The sequence below is a fragment of the Nyctereutes procyonoides genome, unplaced genomic scaffold (genome assembly GCF_905146905.1).
Source record: "Nyctereutes procyonoides isolate TBG_1078 unplaced genomic scaffold, NYPRO_anot_genome, whole genome shotgun sequence".
Taxonomy (NCBI): domain Eukaryota; kingdom Metazoa; phylum Chordata; class Mammalia; order Carnivora; family Canidae; genus Nyctereutes; species Nyctereutes procyonoides.
In genome coordinates, this window is record NW_026575126.1 from 45,734,903 (window position 1) to 45,751,972 (window position 17,070).

The 17,070-nt window shown below is 56.7% G+C and overlaps 1 protein-coding gene across 1 annotated transcript in view; it reads right to left on the reverse strand.

Moving 5' to 3' along the window:
- The window catches only part of EMP2 (epithelial membrane protein 2), a 33,631-nt gene extending 18,683 nt beyond the window's left edge, over positions 1-14,948 (reverse strand). Inside the window, exon 1 of the mRNA XM_055340265.1 lies at positions 14,860-14,948. The gene's annotated coding sequence lies outside the window, so the exon portion shown is untranslated. The remainder of the gene's footprint in view (positions 1-14,859) is intronic.
- Positions 14,949-17,070: the final 2,122 nt, after the last annotated feature.

Here is a 17,070-nt window from a genome sequence, read left to right on the forward strand (position 1 = left end):
GTGTGAGCAGCCCCGTGGGGGCAGCCTCGGCAGCTTCATGGAGGAAGTGACATCCCAGCTGGGTCTCCAAGGGGAAGGCGGGAGGACCAGCGGTTTGGCAGGAGAACCCTGGTGCTCGAGGCACCAAAGCACTAGTGTGAGCAGGGTGTGTGCTGGGCAGGGCCCGGAGCCGGGCCAGGAGCTTACTGGGCCTTGGAAGCTTGCACATTGTCCTAGAGGCCGTGGGGAGGGGCAGAGGCTTTTAGGAGGAACATACTGACATCTGACTCTGGAAGAAACACATTCCATGGTCAGAGGATGGGTTAGAAGGAGGCTAAGGGGCAGATCCTGGGGAGAAACGAGGGTCTGGACCAGGGTGGGCAGCGGGCTGGGGAGCAGAGGAGGGAGCAGGAGCTCCCCATGAACAGTCACCAGGCCTGGCGCTGGGCTGGGGGGATGGGTGAGGGGCTCAGCTGAGCAGAGCAGACACTGGTTCCCTGATGACCCTAGATCATGACCTGAGCCAAAGCAGACACTTAACAACTGAGCCCTGCAGGCGCCCCGATGGTGCCCTGGATTTAGCCAAGTCTGGTAGCAATGCGGAAACGTGTCCAGGAAGGTGGAAATATGGGCAGGACCTTCCCTCAGGAGAGAACAGGAGCGGCCAGCAGAGCCCCTGGGGTCATGGGGTGGGAGACGGAGCCCCTGGTGGGTACCAAATCCCACCTGGGAAGAAGACTGGGGGGGGCACAGAGTGGGGAGAAAACCAAGAGCTGATGGTGGGACGCAGAGGTAGAAGCCAAGAGAGATCTGAGAAGAGGGCATCGGGCAAAGTTGCTGATGACAATCTTCGTGACATGAACTAAAGCCTTTCTGGGGACACCTGGGTGGCTCAGTGGTTGATCAGGCTCCCTGCTCAGTGGGGGATCACTTCTCCCTCTCCCTCTGCCCCTCCTCCCTGCCTGTGCACATGCTCTCCGAATAAACAAACAAAATCTTAAAACAAAAACAACAAAACCTAAAGCCTTTCTTTATTCTTCCCCCGTAGCACCTGTCCTGGCCTGATGCTACGCTGCAGCTGTTGCCCTGCGTGCCCTCACCCTCCCCTGCCATGGCGGCAGGGCCCTCGTGCAGGGACTCCCAGCACTCAGCACGGTGCCCAGCCTCCAAATGGTGCCCAGTAAGCATGTGCCGAAAGAAGAGCTGAACAAGCCAGGTTTCCAGGAGCTGAAGAGGTAAGAAGAAGAAACGGAGCTAGGCCTTTCTTCCAAGTTTGGTAATGGAAGGAGGAAGAAATGTTTATCAAGGAGCCCCTTCCCCAAGATAAAACTCGGGGCCTGGGTGGCTTCACCAATGAACTCTGCCAAACATTCAAGGAAGAATAATGCCAATTCCATATGATACACACCTCCATAAAAATCAAAGAAGAGGGAGCACCCCCTCCTTGCACCCACATTTATGCTCTCATTCTATGAGGCCAGCATCATCCTGATTCCAAAAGCAGGTGGGACATCACAAGAAGAGAAAAATGCAGGGCCCAGTGGTTGAGCATCTGTCTTTGACTCAGGGCCTGATCCCAGGGTCCTTGGGATCAAGTCCTGCATCGGGCTCCCTGCAGGGAGCCTGCTTCTCCCTCTGCCTGTGTCTCTGCCTCTCTCTCTGTGTGTTTCTCATGAATAAATACACAAAATCTTTGAGAGAGAGAGAGAGAGAAATGCAGACCAACATCCTTCACATTCACAAGTACAGAGGTTCTAACAAAATTTCAGCAAATCAAATCTTCCCTTGGAGGGAAGTGCCTGGGTGCCATCTAGGGGTGCCTGGGAGGCACATTCAGTTGAGCATCTAACTCTTGGTTTTGGCTCAGGCGGTGATCCCGGGGTAGTGGGATGGAGCCCTGGCATCATGCTCCACACTCAGCACAGAGTCTCCTCAAGGTTGTCTCTCTCCCTCTGCCCCTCCCGCTCAAGCATGCTTTCTCTCTTTCTCTAAAATAAATAAATGAATCTTAAAAAAAAAAAAAGTGGAATCTATTTCCCCACCCACTGAACCCTGGCTGCCCTCGTGGTTTCTTCTATCATTAAAAGGCAGTGGAAAAGAGACAGTGCCAATGCTGAGCTGGGGCCTCCAGAGGCCTCAAGCGCTTCCTCTCTCTCTCTCTGCTCAGCTACTGCATGAACAAGCCTGGCCTGGCCTGCTGCGGTAGGAGGGTAGGAGACCGCATGGAGCCCAGATGAGCCTTTCCAGCAAGGACCATGCTGGACCAGCCAGTCCCCAGCTGACCCGCCAGCTGACCACAGACACGTGAGAGCACCCAGCTGTGCCCAGCCCGCACTGCCCACCCACAGAATCAGGAACTAGATCGCTGTCTTCTGTTATAAGCCATTACGTTTCAGAATGCTTTGTTACACAGCAAGAGCTCGCTGATACAGGGCAAACAGTGCTTTCACAGATTCAGTTCTCAAGGACAGAGATCATGCCTTACTCCTCTTCATCATGCCCAGGGTCCAAGGCTATTCATTAAATACTTGTTGAATGCCTGCTACCTTGGGTGGCTTTTGCAGAAGACCTAATAACCACCACTCTGCCAATGACTGTGCCTGATCCCGCAATTAAAGATCCCACTGCTGGCTGCTGTCATCCGAGGAGCTCCTTGTAATTATGTCACCCGGCAAACCCACACCCCGGCTCAGAGAGGGTTGGTGGTAGTACCTTCAGGCCTACATGTCTGCGTGGGGGTGGAGTGGGTTTGGATGAGGCGGCTAGGGGTGAAGCAGGTGTCAAATTCAGGGTGTTACCCATCCCCTATATTAGTGACTTTCAAGTCATCCCTGGGTGATTCAGTGGCATTCACTTTAACAGCCTTGTCATCGTTCCTAAGTGACATGAGCTGTCATTTCTGTAGGCGCATTCTGCTGGCGAGTTAGGGACCAGGAATCACCTCCTACAACTTCGCCAGGTCCGAGGAGCCCCACGATCAGGAAAGCCAGGCTTGGGCCTCCAGACAGGTTAACACAGGAAGGTGGACGAAGGGGAGAAGGGTGGGCAGGGAGTAAGGTGTGCAGAGACAGGAGCAGCGACAGAGCCGGACGGAATGGACTGGAGCCTGGCATGTCACTACCCTGTGCCCATCTCCTTCCTGGTAAAAGGGGGACAGTGGCATGCCTACCTGTCAGGCCTCCTGGGAGATACGACAGTGGAGGAAGTGCTTAGAGCAGCGACTGGCACACAGCTGGTGCCAGATGCGCCACCCATCGTGGCCACTACCATGGCCAAGGAACTCCTTAGAGCCGCCACCCCCAGGCCACTCCTGCCCACAGAGCCACATGCTCTCCTCCTGTCCCCACCACCACTCTCCGATGGGAGCCTCCACGTGGAAATCAAGCACTAGTATCTGTCTCCTCGGGCCAGAAGTGCAACCCGGCAACGGGCAGCTCAGGGCACGTGGACCATTAGAAGATGTTTCAGGCACCATCCCCACTAGGCTCCTGTCCGTTTCCCCAAATCCATCACTCCTGTGCCCGCCTTGAGAATCTTGGGCATTTCCACGTACCACCCTTGCTTCCTAGTAGGTCCCTCACTTTTTAAGGTCACATCCTTCATAAAAGGAAACCTGGGAGCAGGACTCAAACACAAAGTCAGTGTTGCCTGCCATTAATCAAGGGGGCTGGGAAAAGGAAATGCAATGAAAACAACGTGGTTAGATGCCCAGCTAGACGTAGCGGCTGCTGAAAGCTCACGTCCAAGGCCAACTTTGTCTCTCTCCGTGCTGAAGCAGGATGTCACGTGTGTTTGGGAAGTGTTAAAGGACCTACTGGCACAGAACTGAGACTTTCTCCTTGGAAGGTTGGATGGGAATTCAAAAGGGAATGATTTTAAAGGGGATCTATCTTATGTCACGCTGTGTGTCTGCCTTACTTAAAACACAGCTGTGATCGTTAGTTGTATGTGTCAACTCGGTTGAGCCACTAGATTTCTCTGAGGGTGTCTTTGGATGCAATTAGCATTTAGATTATCCTCCCTTGTGTCAGGTGGGCCTCATCCCATAAGGTGAAGGTGTGACCAGAGCACAAAGGCTAACCTTCTCCAAGGCCTGAAACTGCAGCATCAGCTCTTCCCTGGGTCTCCAGCCCGCCAGCCCACCCTGCAGACGTTGCACTCCCCAGCCTCCATGACTAGGTAAGCCGACTTCTTAAAACACGTCTCTGTCTACACACACACACACACACACACACGTATCCTATCGGTTGTATTGGAATCACCGCGTAACATTTCCCCACCGGGATGCCTGGGGAAGTGGGGGAGGATGGGCTGCGGAGCAAAGGCTATCCCCCCAAATCCCTCACCCTTCTGACTGGGGTGCCTCTGATGATGCGGCATCTGCAGCGATGACACCGTCAAGCCGTGGCATCGGGAAACTGACCCCACACAATGAGACTCGCGAACTCATGCAGTGTCAGTGGAAAGGCACCGTGCGATCCCGCAGAACTACCCCTGCCTGCCCACAGCCTCCGCCCGCATTATTTTTACAGCACCCGGTTTGCATCCGTATGTGCCCCAGGACTGGGGACCTCACCGTCGCCTGACACTGCCTCTGATCACCGGGGCCCTGCATCGTAGGACAAGGTTGCCCCAAGCTTCGTTGGCCTGTCACCTCTGGAGCACCGCTGTGGGATCCTCCTGCATACTGGGCTTTAAATAAACCCACTCTCCAACAGAAACACACGCTTTTTAAAAGAGGCATTTGGGCTCCCTGGAAGCGGAAAATCGGCATCATTTGCCACAAATAGAGATTGATTGTGAAAGCAAACACCCCTTGCCGCCCCCCCCCCCCACCCACTGAAGGCTGCAAGTCCTGGCTCAGAGCTGCTGCTGTCAAAGGGCTCAGCCCAAGACGCGCTCTGTCTGGTTCAAGAAGGCAAATGAAGTCGGAAAGGCATGAGACATGCCAGCACCGGCCAAGATGTGTCCACAAGCACTGGCCAAGATGTGTCCACAGTGGAATCAGAATTGTTGAATGAGGGCTGAAAAGGGGACCACGTTCTCACAGCGTGATTTAACGCCATTGAATGCTGTGTCCAGGGCCACCCAGAGTCCCTACGGCATCTGGGTTCCATTTCTACCTTGGGCAGCCCCCACCCAGGGGACCACAGAGCATGGGACCCCCTGTCCTTCCACACACACACTCCCTTCCCGCCCACTGAGCCGGGCCAGCAGGTCCCAGAACTTTTGGGGGGGTCCTCACTTAGCCCCAGCTCCCAGGAACCTGCTCGCGGTCCATAGGAGCCTCACCAGCAGAGAGGCTCCCAGAGGAGCCAGAACCGAGGCCAGGCCCGGGGTCAGGATTAAATCCTGGGGAAGCAGAGAACCCGGAGCCCTCAGACACGCTGGGGGGACCGTGGCAAGGTGCGGCCACTTTGCAAAACAGTCCATCGGCTTCACACAATTACCCATGGTTGCCATAGGAACCCACAATCCCGCTACTAGGGCTGACCCAAGAGAAAAGAAAACAAGGGTCCATATATGTATGCGAATGTTTACGGCAGCATTATTCACAACGGCCAGAAGGTGGAAACAGCCCACCTACCCCTCAACTCAGAGGTGGGTAAACGAAACTCGGTCTAGCCTCTCAGTAGGATGAGATTGGGCCCTAAAGAGGAATGAAGCCCCGACTCCCCCCAGAACACAGACAGCCCTTGAAGATGTTACGTGGAGTACAAGACGCCAGACACAAAGGGCTATGTAGTGTATGACCCCATTTATAGGACGTGTCCACAATAGGCGGATCCGTAGAGAGAGAATACAGATTAGGGGCTGAGCTCCCCAGGGGCTGGTATTCCAACACCTGTGCCCCCTGACACCATAAAGGCAACTAAGAGCCATCTGCAGCCCCTGACGTGGGAGGGACCATGAAGACTGGAAGGATGTCCAGTAAGAGGGTCTCCAGGTGCGCAGTGTCCTCCTCCCACCTTGGAAATCCCAGCTAGCCTCCTGGCTTTGGAGGTCAGCCACCTGGTTTCGAGGACAGACTCCTGGCTTTGAGGTCAGCCTCCTGGCTTCAGTGTTGGCTTCCTGGTTTGAGGGCAATTTTTTTATTTCGAGGACGGCCTCCTGGCTTTGAGGTTGGCCTCCTGGTTCTGGGGTCGGCCTCCTGGTTTCAAGGACAACCTCTTTATTTCGAGGACAGCCTCCTGGCTTCGAGGTTGGCCTCCTGGCTTCAGGGTTGGCTTCCTGGTTCTGGGGTCAGCCTCCTGGTTTTGAGGAAAACCTCTTTATTTTGAGGGTGGCCTCCTGGCTTCAAGGTTGGCCTCCTGGTTCTGGGGTCAGCCTCCTGGTTTCAAGGACAGCCTCTTGATTTCAAGGATGGCCTTCTGGCTTCGAGGTTGGCCTCCTGGCTTCAAAGTCGGCCTCCCGGTTTTGAGGACAACCTCTTTATTTTGAGGATGGCCTCCTGGCTTCAAGGTTGGCCTCCTGGTTCTGAGGTCAGCCTCCTGGTTTCGAGGACAGCCTCTTGATTTCGAGGTCGGCCTCCTGGCTTTGAGGACCAGCAGGCCTCTGAGTGCAGGGAGATTGGCACCCTGAGGCTCATCAGCTCCTGCCTGGAACCTGTTGTGAAAGCACCAGGGCCCCACACGGGGGACGTTGGGCTGGGGCTCAGGCCAGGCTCCAGGATCACAGCTGGGTGGGTGCCCTGGGGTGTGGTCCACAAGCCCAGAGGCCAGGAGCCTAACTTGGAGTTAGGGGTGAGGGGTGAGAGGTTCTCGGGATTCTCCGGAGAATCATTAGCAGCCAACACTCGTGGCATCTCGGGGCGGGGGAGTGGGGGGGGCGCCTACCATCGAGTGAAGGGGACCTGTCTGTGCACCACCTGTCCTACACGCAGCCCATAATCGCCCTGACAACAGTCAGCTTAAATCGACTAGTTCCTAAATGGTTATTACTCCGTAGAAAGGAGACTCAGTTCCCCTTGCCAAGCAGCTGACATTTTACTAATGCACTTGAAAATAAACGTGAGCAGGATCTCTGGGTGGCGCAGCGGTTTGGTGCCTGCATTTGGCCCAGGGCGCAATCCTGGAGACGCGGGATCGAATCCCACGTCAGGCTCCCGGTGCATGGAGCCTGCTTCTCCCTCTGCCTGTGTCTCTGCCTCTCTCTCTCTCTCTCTCTCTCTCTCTCTCTCTATCATAAATTAAAAAAATAAAATAAATAAATAAACGTGAGCACACCACAGTTGGTACCGGGCCATACCCCGCACACTGCATCTCCAAATGCCTGTGGGCATGCACCCTGCAGTCTGGATGTGGCCGTGATGAAGCCTCTTTGGGGCTCTGGCCTAGAATAATGTGACCCCGCGTCACACTGTATAAATGGACCCTGACCCTGCTGCCCGGGCCTGACATGGCTCCAGGTGACAGAGCCAACTGCAGGAGGGCGAGGGAGCAGCTGCCTGGCCCCTTTATCGCTCGCACTCCCCAAACCTCACCCCTCCCTTCCCACCCCCTGCAGTCTCCAGCTGGCTCCTCACCCACCCCTGGGGCCTCCTTCTGGGACTCCTCCCCTGGGACCGGCTGGAAAGCAGGGAGCCCAAGACTCCCGGTGACTCCCCGTCTCGGCTCTTCGGGTGCCAGAGATTCACTGCATACCTACTACATACCTAGCTCTGTGGGTGCTGGAGGTGCCCCAGGGAGCTCAGCAGATGGGGGTCCCTGAGTCCACCAGCCCTCCCTCCCTCAGGCAGGGGTCTGTCCTCGTGAGACAGGTTGGGGGCAGAAAGCTCATGGCCAGGACCCTCGGGATGGAGACGGCTGACTCTGGATGAAGAATCCCTGCCCTGGGACACCCCCAGAACATCCATAACAAAGGGGCTTTCCTGAACCAAAGCACTGGGATTATTTCCAGGAGGACCCAGATGCCCGATTTTACAAAGACGGACGGGACGGGATACAGCAAACGCAGCAGGGGCCATGGGCTCCACCAGACTTGGATTCAAATCCAAACACAGCTAGTGGGTGTTTTTGGTTTTTTTTGTTTTGCTTTTTTGGGTTTTTTTGTTTTTTTGTACTGGGTAGTTTTAAGCGAGAATTTTAAGGCTCCACCTTTCCATCTATAAATGGGCATAACAGAAGTCCTCACCTCATAGGGGCCATTGCTCATTTTAAACGAGGCAAAGGATATCAAGCCGCAGCCCAGGAAACTGCCCTGCACCCCACAAATGCTATACTAACTGCAATGCTGGTCATCATTCTTGCTGAAATCTAAGTCGTTTTCTACTACCTTCAAATGCCAACCTGCAACAGCAGCTCCAGACCCGGGCCCTCGTGTGTCTCCGGATGCTCTTCAAAGCTCCAGGCTCCCATTCCCCATGGCGTCCTGGCCACCTTGCTGGGGTTCTCATGATGGCCCTGCTGGGGCCCACTGTGCCCATGTTGCCCCCTCTGCCCTTAACACCCACACAGGAGACCCATTACACCCACCAGGTGTCCACGGTGGGATGTTCCAAGGGGATGCTCCGGGGTGGGGGGGGGGCCGGGTGGCACCTCCCGAGCTAAGTCCCCATTCCTTGGCCCCTGGTGACCGCGCCACCCCCACCCGCCCCTCTCCAGCAGGCAACCCAGCTCCCAAGGCTCCCCACCCCCACACCTGCAGCACCTGAGCGGCTTGCTGAATTCAGGGAAGACCATTTTACTATTATTCTTGAACTTTGGGTCCAGAGCAAGCTCGTGAGGATGTCCTCCATGGTGTAGATGAGGCTGGAATCCATCTGTCCATGCCTTCTGCTGCTTCTCCTGCCCCTCCCCTCTCTCCAGAGGCAGCCACCTGACCTATTCTGATGTGTCCTTCCTCATACACACGTAACACATACGAGGCCATAGGAAACCCAGCGAGCTCTTGTTTGTTTTTTACATAAAAAGCTATTTTCTTTCCACCTATTGCTTAGCTACTTGCTCCTTTTTTTTTTTTAATTCAACACTGTCTCACAGATTTCTCTACACTGGTGCACACAGATGAACCTCGCTCCTCTTAACTTCTGCGAACGGTCCTGCTGTGATGGATGGATATTTAGGTTCCTTTTGGGTTACTCCCACATTTTCCCTGGCTCCTGTCTCCATTCCAACAATGCCGTGTGAACGTCACCGTGCCTGCCTCGCTCGCCAGGTCCCCCCATGGCGCCTCTCCGCCCTCCAGGCTCCGTGCCCCAGAGCTGCCCTCCCTTCACGCTCTGCACCTGCACAGCTCCCCCCGCAGGGTCCCTGCCAGCATCTTCTGCTTCTCTTCTCTCTTCCCGGCTGCACATCCCCCAGAGCCGGTGCTGCTTGGGGAAATCCTAGGTAGGGACTCTTCTGAGCCCGTCCCTGGTCCTACAGGCTTAAGGAAAGCCTTGCCTGCCACGGCCATGGGCTGCCCTGAAACCACATCTCCCATCCCCGGTCCTGGCGCACACGCATCCTTGGACTCATCATCCCCTCCCTAGCCGGCAGGCCTCCTTTGAGGAGAGAGATGCCCCTCTGCCTGGTGCTGCTCAGTAAGACCCATCAAGGTGAAAGCGGGCTAGCCAGCCTCTCGCTCGGCCTTCCTGGGTTCAAGCAAGCCACTTCCTTTTTGTTGTTGTTGCTTTTTTAAAGATTCTATTTACTGATTCATGAGAGACGCAGAGAGAGAGGCAGAGACACAGGCAGAGGGAGAAGCAGGCTCCACGCAGGGAGCCTGATGCGGGACTCGAACCCAGGACCCCGGGATCATGCCCTGAGCTGAAGGCAGACGCTCCATCGCTGAGCCCCCACCCCCTGGTGCCCCAAGCAAGCCACTTCCATCTACACCACTATACCAACTCCTCTGATCCCTAGAATAACGTCCAAGTTCACGCGGGCACCACAACGACCCTCACTGAAGTAGGAGAGACTCCCTGGCAAGCCGAGTGGCCGCTCGGCCTGAAGCTGAACGCAGGAGCCTCTTTGCAGCAGAGGAGCTCGGGCGAGGGGCTCCTGGATGCCCCGCCATGGGCTGTGCTGTGGAAAGTGTGAACCGTGTCCACCCCATAAGCTACAGTTGTGCCACTTCCCAAATGTCAGTCACTCCAGGCCTAAGATTTTTGCCTCAGGTCACCTGTGCTTATTGACAAAATATTTCGATTATTGAAAAAAAAAGTTTTAAAGTTGGGGCGCCTGGGCGTCTCAGTTGGCTGAGCGTCCGACTCTCAATCTAAGCTCAGGTCTTTTTTTTTTTTTAAAGATTTTATTTTATTTATTCATAGAGACAGAGAGAGAGAGTGAGGCAGAGACACAGGCAGAGGGAGAAGCAGGCACCACACAGAGAGCCTGACGTGGGACTAGATCCCGGGTCTCCAGGATCACGCCCTGGGCTGCAGGCGGCGCTAAACCGCTGCGCCGCTGGGGCTGCCCTAAGCTCAGGTCTTGATCTCAGGGTCGTCAGTTCAAGCCCGGCACTGGGCTCCATGCTGAGCATGGAGCTCACTTTAAAATTCAAAAAAAAAAAAAAGTATATATATAAAAAAAACTTTTAAAGTTCAAAGTATCATCCTTAGTTTCACTCTACCAAACAGCATCTGTGAAATTATGGGTCTGGGTGCAGCTTATGTTTTTTTTTAAATACCAAGGGAGAAAAAGACACTAATTACTCTTTCTTGTTTTATGTTCAGCTGCAGAAACTTTTAAAATGATCTTGCCTTGCCACCAGCGACAGCATGCTGTGAGAAGCATTCATGGGAACAAGATTAATGGGACAACTCCAGGTTGTATTTATTCACTGCAAATTTTTAAAAGTTAAAGTTTTTTATTTTAATCTTTAATTTTTTTTTTTAAGGAGAGGCCACTTGCCAGGTAAGCTGGCGATCAGAAGCGTCAGAACAAGAAATCTTCCAAGTGCCTCCTCTATGGGGAAGCAGTCTGCACTGAGGGACTTAACTTGCCCATCCCTATGTTAGTTTACGCCTGTATTTCTCAAGATCGCCTTGATGCTGAATGTCACCCGTGACCCTTCCTTAAGCCCTAGACCCTAGAGTGCTAGGAAGCTTCTAGAAGCTGAGGTCATCCAACCTGTCCCCAGAGGGCAGGAATGTGGGCAAGCTCTTCACCCTCAGTTCCCTTTCAGATCACCAGAAACCCTGCTTCCCAAGGACAGTGAGCTTCCTGAGGACGGTGATGGCCCGAGGAATTCAATGATTCTGGTTGACAACTGCTCATCAGGCAGTGGAGACACCGTGTGAACACAACCAACAGTGTCTTCAGATGGGAAGGAAGGAGGGACTCCGTTAGCCGGTTCCCCTCCAGCCCCCTCCTCCCTGCATCCTGCCCCAGGATGGGCCAACATCCCCAGAGCCCGACAGCTGTGCCCGAGAGTGCCCCAGTGCCCTGTGCGAAGTGACCCACTGCCTGAGCACGCCTCTTGCCCACCTTTCTCCCATCAATACGTGAGTGTGGAAATTCGGCATCCCAGATGGAAGACACATGCCACAAGGGACCCTGGCCCTGGGGACCTGGCCTGGAGCCCCAGTGACCACTCCGAAGCCATTGAGCTCCTGGGCAGTGAATCCCAAGACCTAGATCTAGTCCTGGTTCTACTGCCAATCTGCTGGGTGATCTTGGGTGAGCCACCCCCCACCTCTGTGCCCCTCATTGTCAAACCGGGACTTTCTAAGGTTCTCATGTCCTTGAAATTCCCCGACCTTAGCCCATGGCTGCCCGGATTGCCGGAGTGCCGTGAGCTCTCACCCCCTCCAGGCCTCTGCCCCAGGTTTGGCTGCCTGGAAGAGCCCAAGTGACTGGAACAGAGCTTCGCTAGTTTTGCGTCAGAGACACCACCACCAGCCCCCACCCTGGGTATCGGGTTTCTAGCCCAGGACTCTCTCTCGCTGGGTGGTAGCTCTGCCTCTGATATATTTAGACTCCCCCCTTGGCCTGTGCCTAACGAAAGCCAGATGCATCTGAAGAGGATTCCACTCTTTGCACTCTTTGGGTAGCTCCTGCAGGAAGCAAGACTCCATCGCTCCTGGGGCAAGAAGGGGAGCCTCCTCTTCCTGCCACCCCCAGCCCACCCCCTAGTCCTTCCCAGTCCATCTCTGGTGCCAGCTGCCTTCTTTCCCCATTCCAGCTGCTGCCGCCAATCGCCTGCTCTCCTAAGCCGTGTAAGACATCCAGAGCCCACTCTCCCACCCAGGAGTCTCCCCCTGGACCTTCACCTGCCTCTTCTGGAAGGGCTCTGCTCCCCAGTCCCAGTGCCTGGGACCCCACCCTACTTTGGGGGGATGGCTGCCAACACCCCAGCTCTGCAGCTCCCCAGAGCCCGGGTCAGAGGCCCTACTTGTCCACGGAGTTGGGCACCAGCCACATGTTACAACACACACAGACACAATTATCTGCCACCCCCCCCCACCAAGGATGGTGGCTGGACTCTTCCTCCCAAACACAGCAACCAGCCAGCAATCCAACGCCATCCCCTCTGGCCTGGAAAGGCATTTATGTATTTTTGTCTTGACAGATTCCCTTCCTGGTCATGTCTGGCCGAGTTTACTATGACAAAGAGCCGGCCTCTGCTGTGTCCCCATCAACCAGAGGGGCTGCAGAGAGGGACAAGAGAGTCCCTGGGGGTGAAAAATTGGCCAGTTGAGTCAACCTATGAATCACCTGCTGCCATGAAATTGAGAGTCTGGACACACACGTACGTGCTTTCAGCTCCTGCCTGAAATACATATGCGAGGCAGGGAAAGGAAACCTAGGTGAGCCTTCTGCTTCCACTCCAGGAAGAAAGGGCCTCATAAAGTATGTGCATGTGGGGCAGGGTGACTGAATGGACGTGCCCTGAATCCACGGTTAGATGCCAGGGAGTCCTGCAGGCCCCTCATGAGCTGTGCCATGTAATGCGGGCCACGCCACCAGACCCAGTGCCACTTCTCCTCTGGGTGGGGCAGTGCAGTCGCAGCCCCAAGGCCTCCCCACCACGCTGGCCCCCTCCGAGGCTTCCACCACCAACACCTGTCCTCGGGTTTTACGTGAATCTCAGTTTCCTCACTTTGGGGACATAGGAGGCTCCAGGCTACGTGGCCTGCTCTCTGACTCTCTCTCCCACTCCCCAATTCCTGGCGGGGGTGGTGGCGGCAGATCCCAAATCCCTCAGTGGGAGAACAGGTTCGGCACCTTCCTGCCACCCCCATGCCCCTCCCTCGGCTGTGGGCTTGGCATCTGCCAAGGCCCCCCTGGGCATGGGCCCTGGTTTCTCCAGAAGGGTCTCCCTCTCTTTTCGGAAAACCCACCAGGGCATATCCAGGGGGGACAAGGGAAGGGCAGATGGGGAGAGGCAGACAGGGGTTCAAAGTCGTGGCCCTTAGTGGCTCAGTGATCTTGAGAAATTGACTTAACGTCTCTGGCCTGGCCCTCCCCACTTGCCACCTGGGGAGCAGGGATGGCAGGAGCCACGCGAGGCTTCCAGAAGTGGAGAGCGTGGGCGCCCTGCAAAAAAGCTCCATTAGCTTTGGTTCTCACCTTGGTCCCTTCCTGATGCTGGGGAAACCCAGGCTCCTGGTCCCCCCTCGGCCTCCTTCCACTTCCTTATACTGAGGCCAAATCCTGGGGACAGGTGGCCTGCAACAGTCAACAGCCTCGGGGATTCCTGACTAATTCAGACGGAAGCAGAGAGGGAACTGGAGACTTTTTTTTTTTAATTGTGGCAAAATATACATAACCTACTACCAATCATGTAACCACTTTAACTGCAGAATTCACATACGTTAAATACGCCCCAAATGTCACGTAACCATCACCACTACCTATGTCCCAAATGTTTTCACCCTGCTGGACAGAAACTCCAGACCCATAAAGCAATGACTCCCACCTGCCCCGGCGCCTGGTGACCTGTACTTTCTGTTTCTGCCCCTATGAATCTGCCCCTCCTAGGCACCCTGCCTCAGTGGGGTCACACAGGAGGTGGGCTGCAGGCTTCTCAAGCCCCTCACCTCTCCTCTGCCCTCCACTTTTCAGGCTGGTCTCTCCACTGCAGACACAGCTAGGTTAAGAGACCACCTCCGACCCCACCCCATATCTTTGGAGCTTGGGAGGATGCCAGTGCAGGTTTTTCCCAAACCCAAAACTGGGCTGTCTGCCTTGTTCCCAAATGATGTATTGGGTTCTGTGGCCTGGAGGGAGGGCTTTGCCCTGCGGGGTGTCCCTCCACTGGTCTCTGCTTGTGAGGTTTCCCCGTCAGCCCCAAATTAGGGCCTCCGTGGGGTGTGCTGAGGACCCTGGATTTGGAGAGTGTATGGCCCCTGTCTACACGCTCTGCCTCTCCCTTCTCCGGAGCCCACGGCAGGGGGGATCCTCAAAGCCCCCAAAACCCAACCAGAGTGGGGAGGGACCAGCGTGGGCCCTGCGGCGCCTCCAGACCTCAGGAAGTTGCTCCTGGTCGCTGGGGGGCGCCACGGAGCCGCCGCCGGGGAGAGCAGGGGACCGCTGACCCCGCCTGGGCGCAGCCCGCCCCGTCCGCTCGGCCAGGAGGGAGACTGCGCCCGGGGCGCCGGGACCTTCGCGGCCAGGGGCTGCCCTGACTCCGGGAGCCCCGGGAGCGCAGTCCGGGGGCGAGGGGCGCCGCCCTGACTCCTCCCCAAACTTTTCCCGCCGCCTCGGCGCAAAAGGCGCAGGAAGCAGTCCCGGGGTGGGGAGGTGGAATTCGGGGTCCGGGCGAGCTCGGCCAGTGGGGGGACGGCCGCGCCCGGGGCGGCGGTACGGATGGGCCTCGGCCCCTCCCCACGGCGGGGGCTCCCTCGGTCCGTGGGTGCGGGGGCTCGCGGCCCCTCCCCGCGCGCACGCTGCCCGCAGCCCCCCCCGCGTGGCCCCGCGCCCCGCGCCTCCCGGGAGGCCGAGCCCGACTCACCCGGCGCTGGCGCGGCTCGACCGACCGACGGGCTGGGCGCGAGGCGAGGCCGCCGGGCTGTTTTGAAGCTCTGGGCTGGGACTGCGCGCCCTCCCTCCTCCCTCCTCCCTCCCCCCCCCCCTCCCCCCTCCTCCCCGCGTCCCCTCCTTCCCGGATCCCGCCTCCCGGGGCGTGATGTCAGGGACCGGGAGAGCGAGTGGGAGGGCCGGCGGCTGGCGGGAAAGGCCTCAGCCCGGGGGGCGCCCCCGGACCCCGCACCCCAGGGCCCCCGCCCTCCCGCCACCTCCCCACGCCACTCCCCCCCCCGCCCGGCCCCGAACCTCTGGCCCCCGGTCCCCCGGCAGTGCCCCCGCCCCCCTCGGTGCCCCGGGCCCCATCCCCCGGGGGCGCCCCCGGACCCCGGACCCCAGGCCCCCGCCCTCCCGCCACCTCCCCACGCCACTCCGGCCCCCCGCCCCGGCCCCGAACCTCTGGCCCCCGGTCCCCCGGCAGTGCCCCCGCCCCCCTCGGTGCCCCGGCCCCCCCATCCCCCGGGGGCGCCCCCGGACCCCAGGCCCCTGCCCTCCGGCCACCTCCCCAGCCACTCCGGCCCCTCGACCTCCGGCCCCGGTCCCCCGGCGGTGCCCCCGGCACCCCGCCCCCCCCATCCGGTCCTCCGGCGCCCCGGGACCCCCGATCCCCGGGGAGCTCCCTCGGACCCCAACCCCCCAGCCCACCCACCCAGTCCCCTGCTGCCTCCCCTCACCATTCCCGCCAAGCATGGGGCAGAGTCTGTGGCGCGGTTGGAGAAAGAGGGAGAAAAGCTCCGCTCCTCCAGCCTGGACTCCCTCCTGGGTGCTCGCCCTGACCTGCCTCCACTCCCTCCCCTGTCCCTCTGCTCCCGGATTCTCCCCTTCCCTTCCCGTGAGGGTTAAGGATGAGAGTTCTAGAATCGGACTCCCAGCTTTAGAACACCTTCTCTGGTGCTTTTCTTCAGCTTCCTGACCTTACCCCTCACGGTCCCTGCCTCAGTTCCCCCATCTGGAAACTGAGAGGACAAATGTGCTCTGGAGGTTCTTGGGGGGATGGGGAGGAGGCCAGAGGGACCCGCCTCCCATCTCCGGAGTGGGGGAAGCAGTGAGCATATTGAACAGTTGAAATTCCAAAACAGGCCCCCAATGGGTACAGTATATTTCAAGCTTTTAATTTAACAGGTAAAAATAATAATAATAATAATTTAACAGGTGAGTGATATTCGCATACACCCCAAAATATAAGGCAAGAGATTGTGCTATGGAAGAGAGAATTAGAAACACTTTTAGGAAATACAAATGTATTGCGCACTGGCTGGTGGGGCCAGGACGTGATGTGTAAATTGTCTGGTGCCTTTTTTCAATCCTGCTGGGATTGAGAGCCTCCCTGGGTAGAAACTGGAGATCTTTAGGAGATTAGAGACCCCCTCTAAAGGCCCTCCTCCCTCCTGCTGAGGTCCTGAGGTTCCTGGCTGTTCCTGTGGCCCATCTGTTCTCTCCCTTTGAATTCTGGGATTTAATGGCTGCTCCAGGTCACCAACCCCGATGCAGGGGACTCTCTGTAGGGCTGGAGGGGGTGGGGGCAGGAAGGTGTTCATTTGAACTGAGGCCCTGCCTTTAAAAGGGAAGAAAAGCAGAAGAGGATTAGAGTCCCACTGGCCACTTGGAAGACAGAGGAACTCAGAAAGTTCTCCCAGAATGGACAGCCCAGGTAGGGGCTGGAGCCAGTTCATCTCCGGAGTGTTTACTGTGTCCCAACACTTTGCAAACATTACCTTCAATATAACACAACAGCCCTACAAAAGAAGTTCTATCCATGAAGAAACTGAAGGTCAGAGAAGCTACCTAATGAACCTGCTCAAAGGCCCCATGTGACACATGAAGGGTGGGTTTGAACCCTGACCAACTGCAGCAAGCCCCTCTTCTGTTCTTACCACTTCACTGTTTACCACATGCTAACCAAAGGCCAAGCCATCGTTCCTGCCATATCCACGTGCCACCTGTACTAGCATTCACTTAATATTTTCTCTTTAAATCAACTGTTTATTTAACTCTATTCATTTCCAAAGAAGCCCTATAGCATCCCAGTAAACAGGAAACCAGTGCCATTTACCCAACATAGAGGACTAACTCACAGATACAAACACTGCCCCCAAAAATACCCAGTGTTAGTATATTCCAGCCAGATCCTGTTGCCTGG